This window comes from Gorilla gorilla, chromosome 5, assembly GCF_029281585.2.
Source record: "Gorilla gorilla gorilla isolate KB3781 chromosome 5, NHGRI_mGorGor1-v2.1_pri, whole genome shotgun sequence".
Lineage (NCBI taxonomy): Eukaryota > Metazoa > Chordata > Mammalia > Primates > Hominidae > Gorilla > Gorilla gorilla.
The window spans coordinates 88,703,697-88,712,123 of record NC_073229.2 but is presented as its reverse complement, the minus strand read 5'-3'; the positions used below and the strand labels follow the sequence as shown (position 1 = coordinate 88,712,123).

The 8,427-nt window shown below is 32.3% G+C and overlaps 1 long non-coding RNA gene across 1 annotated transcript in view; it reads right to left on the bottom strand.

The window, feature by feature from the left end:
• Window positions 1–4,530: 4,530 nt before the first annotated feature.
• Window positions 4,531–8,427, bottom strand: part of LOC129534077 (uncharacterized) — a 75,873-nt gene continuing 71,976 nt past the window's right edge. The window contains exon 4 of the long non-coding RNA XR_008680495.2: window positions 4,531–4,725. This is a non-coding gene — a long non-coding RNA (uncharacterized lncRNA). The remainder of the gene's footprint in view (window positions 4,726–8,427) is intronic.

Below are 8,427 nucleotides of genomic sequence, written 5' to 3'. Positions count from 1 at the left end.
GAAAAATCAGCAATGAACAAAGTATAAATCTGATACGACTCTGACCTGGAGAGGTCCAATACTCAAAATTTAATAGTAGAGGAAGATATTTAAATAGACTCATACTTGTGTAGTGATTTGACCCTTAGACCCTGGCAACCACAACACATGTAGTAAAAATAGGCTTTCATGGGTGTTCCTGTGCATTAATGCTTGCCTCCGCCCAGACATTTAATGGTTCAGCCTTATTTAAAATAGTCTTAAAGACACAGGAATAATTCAATAAACAAGAGTCTGGCAAATAGAGTTGGGATATGAAAGTGGTTTTCGGCTATATCTGGGTAACAACCACGAAGATCAATAAAGCTGGGATACAAAATGCTAGAAACTGACACACTGAGTTAACTTAATTCTGTAACAATAAAAAGATGAGTTCAGCTATATGAACTTTGAAAAAAATCAAACTCTTGGAATAAAGTCCTCTGTAAACAGAAGATAATAATATAGCATTTTAAGTGGGCGTTACATTTACGATGAAAGAAAATAATGAAAAACTAAGGCACACTGAAAAGTAAAAGAGATTAAAATACAAAAATTTCAGAAAAACTGGATAAAAGTTTGAGAAGTAAATAAAAATGTGAAAGGAACAAAAATATAAAAACTGAAAAAAGTGAAATACATGAAGGACAGAGTTTTAAGTAGTGTTACTCACAATAGCAAGGATATAGAATCAACCTACATGCCCATCAACAGCGGATTGATAAAAGAAAATGTGGTACATATACACCACACCATAGAGTACTATGCAGCCACAAAAAATAATGAAATTATGCCCTTTGCAGAAACATGAGTGGAGCTGGAAGCCATGATCCTAAATGACCAAACACAAGAACAGAAAACCAAACACCATACGTTCTCCATATAAGTGGGAGCTAACCATTGAATACACATGATCATAAAGGTGGGAACAACAGACAATGGGGATCACTAGATGCAGAAGGGAGAAAAGGGGCTGAAGAACCTCTTATTGGGTGCTATACTTACAGCCTGGGTGATGGGATTTTTGGGATCCCAAGCCTCAGCATCAAGTAATTTACCCCTATAACATACCTGTGTATGTGTCCTTTAATCTATAATAAATGTTGAAAATGTTGAAATTTTTAAAAAAGGAAGCAAAAAATTTCATCAAAGAAAATTTTTTAAGAAGTGTGATATACAATATGTAAGCAATATTGCTACCCAAAGTAGAATGCAGAATGAGTGAATCAGTATCAATCTGCATAAAACAAATAGAATAATTTTAAAAATTCTCCTGACTTGAAGAAATAAATAACAGAAACGTATGACACCACATATTTTGAATAAACACTTAAAACTCCAGAACTAAAAACAGAAGGGAATTAAATTATAAGTTCTCTATATGTCAGTCATTGGAATAAATCTTTTCTACATGGTTTTTAATTAAATAAAAGTCATGTTAACTTCTGTGAAAGAAATGAATCAACTGAATTTATAACATATAGCATTCATGAAAAAAGACCATTCCTTGGTTTAATTTTGGCAATGATGGAGATGAAAGCAAACTTGACAGCACTTACTATATCATCCTCAGTCAAAGATAAGATCTAAGAAATTTACATTTCACCAAGTTAAAATTAATATGTGAATCTTACAACACAACAAAATATTTTAGGTTGGCAATTAAAAAAATTACAGGCAATTTTAAAGGGTAGCACAGTCTTTACCTTTTTTGTTTATTTGTGTAATGTCATTCAGCATTAAATTTCAATTGGAAAAAATAATTCTAAAATAAGAGCAAGCCTATGGAATATTCTGCAGGTCATTAAAGGCTGAAGTATTTAATATAATAGTTTTCCTTGCAAGTAAGACCTCAGGATAAATACCCTTAAGGTGCAAAGTTATAAAGTTGAGTAATTTTCCCAATTAAAGTCAAACAGAACTTAGCAAAATCATTAACAAACCAGCAACAAGAATGAAGACATTAACTTTTACTATGATTGGCATAAACTTTGAAGCAAAAATAGTATAAAGATAATAACAACAAAATATTTTACCAGGTTTTTAAGAGTGACATGATTCTTTTTGATTAAATTTAGAGAACACAAAATAGAACTCAGAACAATAAGTTCAATTTTCTTCTTTAAATATCAAATAATAATTTTATTATGATTTTACATAAACATATTATGGATTAACCCTTAACCCATGAACAAATCTGATAATTTGACTTGAAAAGCACTACCTTCTATCCTAGAATATGAGTTTTCTTTGGTAAGTAAACTATCTAAGGACTGTGTTGACTTGGCACCAGCTCTGACTTCTCATAGTGTAGCGTGGAGTCCCAGTAGAAACTGCACCTCCCAAGGCATTACCATTGACAGATCTTCAGGGGCTTTTAAACACATTGAATCAGCAATGATAATTTTGGAGATAGATGACTCCTATTTAAATACAGTTTGAATAACTTTATAGCAGTAATGAATGCCTATGCTTATCCCTGGGAAATATGCCAGGAAAAGAAGCAGGCATTTTCAGCCTGAATTCCACTGGCTTCATGCTGTAAAAAAAAAAAAAAAAAAAAAAAAAATCAGCCTAGCTAGCCTGTGGATAACTTTTCCCTAAAAGGAATATTTATAAAGGAGCTTGCTATGGTTTAGGTGTCCATACCAAAACTCATGTTGGAACCTTAGTGCAGCAATGTTGGGAGGCGGTGCCTGTACACAGTGAATAGACCTTTAAAATAGATTAAAGTCTTTCTCATGAGACTGGATTTGTTCTCTCGAGAAAAGATTAGTTCTGGGTACAGTGGGTGTCAGAAAGCAAGGTTGCCTCTCCTGTTTGGTCCTTCTTGCATTCCAGCTTCCACATTCACATCTCTGCCATCCTATGGTGCAGCATGAAACCCTCATCAGAAGCCAAACAGATGCCTATGCCATGCTCTTGGGCTTTTCAGCCACTTGAAGCATAAGCCAAATAAACCTCTTTTCTAGTCTCTGTTATTCTGTTATAGCAACACTAAATGGACTAAGAGCTCTTACAGTGCTTGATTTAACAAATACTAACAGATTGTAAAAATACACATTTTAGGTTTATGTTTACTTATTTTGATAATCATTTTTTTATTGAACAAAATGTATTTCCATGAATTGAATCCTGATTTTTAACACTGTATCCATCAGAAATATACGTTCAATTTATGATTAATGACTTAATCCAGGCAATTATTAGGTTATAACCCTGTGAATCCTTGTAGCAGTCATTTTAATAATTTTGTTTTATGTAATTTCCATTTGTATAAAAAACATGTTTACTATATTTTATCAATCTACAAAAGTACGATAAACAGAAAGTATGTTCAAAACACAAGATACGAAAAAGAAGGATTTAAAATACACACACACACACACACACACACACAGGTACACACACATGTCTGATGCATGTGTATATCAAACAAAAATGGCATGTTAGGCAATGTGTAATAACTAATATCTATGTCGTAATAATAAATAAACATTGTTTGCCTATGCTAAATGTAAGTTAATATTCTTGAACTTATATGAAATTAGCTTTTATGTATGTCTTACTAGAGATATACACCAAATAAAAAATACAGTAGATACCAAAATATATAAGTAGGCAAAACATGCCCTAGATATTGAACACAGAAAATACGGAAGTGACAGTATTGTATAGAAGGCAGAATATATTAGTGTCTTAAAAAGAAATAATAAAATATAGAAATGATAAGTATACTTTACTAGTAAGTAACTATATATCAAGATATACATGATAAACCTGTCAGTAATTTAACATATATGACAGAAATACAGCTCACAAATTTTAACTTAACATCATCCTAGCACAAATGAGACTGAAAGGAGGTAAAGTATGTGTGTATATTTTTTAATACCTGGGTTCGGTTATTATTTTACAAGTTGAACAGATAGTGACTAAATTCTCAAATGACCAATCCATTGGATATATTATATAATCAGAAACAACAAAGGAAAAAAATTCATCTCCTAAAAAGTTTAAAACTATACCTTTAAAAAGTGGTTCAAAAATATAGTGATAGAATAATTTGCTTTTATAACTCAAATAAAATTTTTATAACCTATTAAGATCTCAGGAGATAGGCATAGTAGTAACAGAAATGAATCTCTGGCTAGGAATTATTCTATAAATGTGAAATATTAGCAAATCATTCATTTGGTATAAAATATTCAAGAAAAAGAATAAAAACCCACTTTGAGAAAGGAGAAGAGATAAAAAAACAATTATACAATGAGGGATGATTTAACTGGGAAAGCAAAACATGGGAGTGATATGAATATATGATATTTGGAAAATATAAAAAATGCCATTTTGTAACTGTTATTTTCTAAGTTGTACTTATATATATATATAAGATAAAATCTTACTTCAAAACTTAGTATTTACATTGCAGAGTGCATTACTAGTGGGATGTTTATAAGCTCTCCTAAATATATATTTACTTACTTGTGGGTAAATAAATACTGACCTGCAGTCAAAAGTATGTCCAGGCCCATCAACACAGATCCCTCCATTAAGACAGATGACTGAATTAAGTTCAGGCTCAGCACAATTATTAATGCTTTTTTCACAGTATGCACCAGTGTATCCACGTGGGCAAATGCAAGTAAATCCATGTGCTGACTTCTGACAGAAGCCTTCATTCATACAAGGGATTGATGTGCAGTCCTAGATTAAGAAATAGAGAATCAAATTTGATTATTAGTATAAGGTTGACCCTTTTAATATAATTATATTTTTATTTAAACATAATCTAAAAAACTGATGTGCAAACTTATTTGACATTTCCTTCCTCTGTTAATTGAAATATATGTTTATGACAGTAAGCGGTTTTTTACCTTTTATTACCAGAAAGACTCTGTCAAATATTTTATTGCTGATTTACCAAGAAATAAAATCACTATTAATCTTTATAAAAAGATGTGCCATGTCAGAGAACTGCCCCTGCCCCCAATAATGGTGCTAAAGCAAATTTCCTCTGCAGATAACAGAATTCACTGGCCCTTAGTGTCTACCATACCTCTCAGTTTTCCCAAAACAGCCCCAGTTCAACTCTGCTCTCCTACGGTAATGATTAATAGTACTTCCATTAAATTTCAAAGGATTTCTGGGTTTGATCACATACTTAGAACAAACATTTCACAATGCATTTATATCCATGTAAAATAGCTAAAACATCTGTAATAGCTGAAGTTTGAATCCAATCCTAATCTTTTAATTACCTACTTTTCCTCATGCATTTGTCCAAATGTATGTCCAGCATTTCTGACACCTATAGCTGCAGAAGTGCAGATGTCTTGTAGAGTTAGAGGAATCTGGATAATACCTGTTACTTTTTAAGCTTAAAAATATTTTAAAATTTCTCATAGTTTTACTTCCTTATTCAACAAATGGTATTTTATTTATTGTAACTACATGGATGCACAAAATGGTGATAATATCACCCACCTCATATGGTGTGCTATGAGAGTTAAATAAAATAATGGCACTGTGTCTTAAACGTCACATGTGATCAGTAAATATTATCTTTCTTTCTTCTCCACTCTGAAGGCCAAGGGCTCAGTCAGCCTCTATTTCAATCTTTTGGCACTGAATTTGAACAAGAAATATGTTTCTCTGTATATTTAGCTTCTACCATATCATACCATATGCTTTTAAGTTTACAGTTTAGGGTTTATATATATACTTACAGTGTGGAAAACACATGTCATAGTACCACAAATATGGTATGACATTATTTTTCATAATGTAAACTGAAAAGATTTGCACCCATAATTCTGAGAAATAATTTATGGAAAGTTATGACATCATTAGTAAAACTGTTTATTTTCAAGAGTTTTACCTAAAGATAATATCTTAATGAACCTAAACCAACTTGAATCATTTTGCACTCTAGGTCTTGAGTTCTTCCATTCTCAAGGATAATTGCATATGCAAACATAAAATACTTCTTCAGCGTTTTACCTTGAAAAGTGACAATTTTCTAGAATTATTGTTCATTAATTGACACCTATGCTTACAAATATTTAGTGACTTTTAAAAAAAGTATTAACAACAAAAACTCATACCAACAAGACTATTATGGAAGCCATTGCATTAATATCATGTATCCACTGGAAAATTAGATGATGTTAAAAATTATCAGAGAGATTAATTAGCGTCATCCGCGATTAGAAATGAATTGTGCACTTCAGTATAATATTCCAGTCATGCCTGGAACTTAGATAGTGATCTTGTACACCCCCACCCCCCCACCAAGTGATAGAACTAAGTATGTTTTTATAAACAAATCCTTTGATATTTGTTCCACTTTTGCTGAAAATGTGAACTTGTTAAGAAAAGCAAAGGGCACATAGTAGACTATCCTGTAGGTATTGCAGTTTTATTTATGGAATAGAAATGCAGAATTCCACAGAGAGTGGCATGGAAACATGTTTCTCCCTTAGCTCTGTTTCTAGATATGTATAGAATGATTTATTAGAAAACATTACATAAACTAATTGAATTGTATCTCCCATGAGAAGATAGGGATAGTTTTTAGACTGCCAAAAGTTCTGTCTCCAGGGTTTCAAGAATCTTTTACTAAATTAATTAGAAAGCTTAATGGGAAATACAAACGCAATTTCTTTTTAGAGGAAATCAAATTGTCATTTAAAGTTCTTGATCTTTCCTGGTTTAAAAATTTAAAAGGATGCCTTTCCTTTTGTTCATCATCATTTATATTGCTTTGCTATATTCTATTTAATATAATAAAGTGCTTTCCCAAAGAGTTCACTAAAGTAATTTCAGAAAATAAAAGATATAAAAGGTTGAGTATTTAGAGAAAGAGATGGAAGCTGGGAGGAATCCTGCAGACCAGGGCAATCGAGACAACAGAGCTTGACCCCAGTGATATATTCATTCAACTTGTACTGAAAATATTATGCAGGAAATGTACAGGAGCATGAAAGGAACAGGGCAGTGATATATTCATTGTGAAATTCTTAGACAGGGCAAAGTACTAACTGGGCTAGTAAATGTGACAGTTATCTCACTGACTCAGTTAGTTGTGTTCTCTCTGAGGGATGTGGTTTAGATCCACAGGGTTGTCCTGTGATCTCTTAACTGCCTAGAAAAGGAAATTACCCAATGTCATCTTTGTCATAACATTTCTCTCATGGCATCACGTTTTATTTTTTAGCATTGGTGTTTTGGGTAGTGGAATACCTTCCTCAATTAAGATCTTGGAGAAAGGGAAACAGATACAGAGAGAACCACTATTTGAAGAGTGGAAACAGAACACGGTACCTACTAAGTCCCTACCATTCCCTCTGCAAAGGCCTATTAACCTTCACAGAATTCCGTGAACTTTGTCCAGTTCTGAATAAAAACTGCTAGTGTAGTCCAGTGTTTTTAAATGCGTATATTCAAAATCTCATTAATTATATGGGCTTTTACTTTGCAAGCTGCAGGATTGGGCAATCCAAAAGACTGAGAACTTTGATTAGACGTAACTACGGAATCTGTAGCACTGTAAGTGACATGTGGTTGCTGTTGGTAGTAAAAAGAGTCTGGAAAAGGAAATGCAACTTCTCTTACCCCCACTTGTTTTGCTCTTCTGATCTAGGTTTGGGCTCACTTTTGCATGAGTCGTGATAGGCTTTCCCTAACTTAGGGATTCAAGATTTATGGAGGAGGGCAAATAATGGAATAGCTAGAGAACAAATACCTAGAGAACATAATGGCATTTATTTAAACAAAAGATACATATACCAATAAGTACTAATCACATTTTGTCAGAACAAATACGTAGGAAAAGATTTCTGATAAACACACAAGTATGGTAGGGCACACACAAACAAATGAGCAAGAGGGGTTCTTAAAAGTCGTGCTGATTATTTTCTGCTGTGAAATAGCTAGAATGAACTCAAACTTCTGTACCTAAAACACAGAAAGAATTAAGAGCAATAGACTTAAAATATCTTAAATATCCAAAAAAGGATACTAATTAAATAAATATGGTATTTCCACACAATAGAATATTAATAAGAAGAAAGTAGAACAATATATGGTAGTATAGAATATATATATAATTATATATAAAGTAGAATAATTTTCTATGATTAAGTGGAAAAGCAATGTACTCTGTGTGTGTGTAATGAATGTTCCCATTTTGCAAGATCTTGTTTATTTTAAAGATTTGTTTCTAATTAAAGGATATCGATATTCTCTAAAATAATTTGTAGGAAAAAGCTGACCATTTGTTGAGGGAGATGGACTCCAACTCAAACCCTCTCCTGGAAAGCATTCTGATGGTTCAATCATTTAATTTCAAATAAAAAGAATGAGAAGAACTTGTTAAATAAGTCCCTTTTAAACCTGTCAAAAATC